Genomic DNA, 224 nt, shown 5'->3' with positions numbered 1-224 from the left:
TCACACTCTTGCAATCCTTCTCACTCCCTTTCCACATCACCCTCGCATACACGCACACAAAACGTCCATATGACTGTCCATACGTCTGCCTCGTTTGCCTATCCGGCTGTCTCTGTCTCCAGACTTGCGAGATATAGCTGGCCATTGCTTCGATGCCCGAAGCTTCGCGTGTGCCTGTGATTGTGTTAGCGGGTGCGTGCGTCGCCGTACACGACGCGGCCGTC

The sequence above is a fragment of the Ceratosolen solmsi genome, unplaced genomic scaffold (assembly GCF_000503995.2).
Source record: "Ceratosolen solmsi marchali unplaced genomic scaffold, CerSol_1.0 scaffold6, whole genome shotgun sequence".
Taxonomy (NCBI): domain Eukaryota; kingdom Metazoa; phylum Arthropoda; class Insecta; order Hymenoptera; family Agaonidae; genus Ceratosolen; species Ceratosolen solmsi.
The sequence above is the reverse complement of the archived record's forward strand: the minus strand, read 5'-3'. Positions refer to the sequence as shown.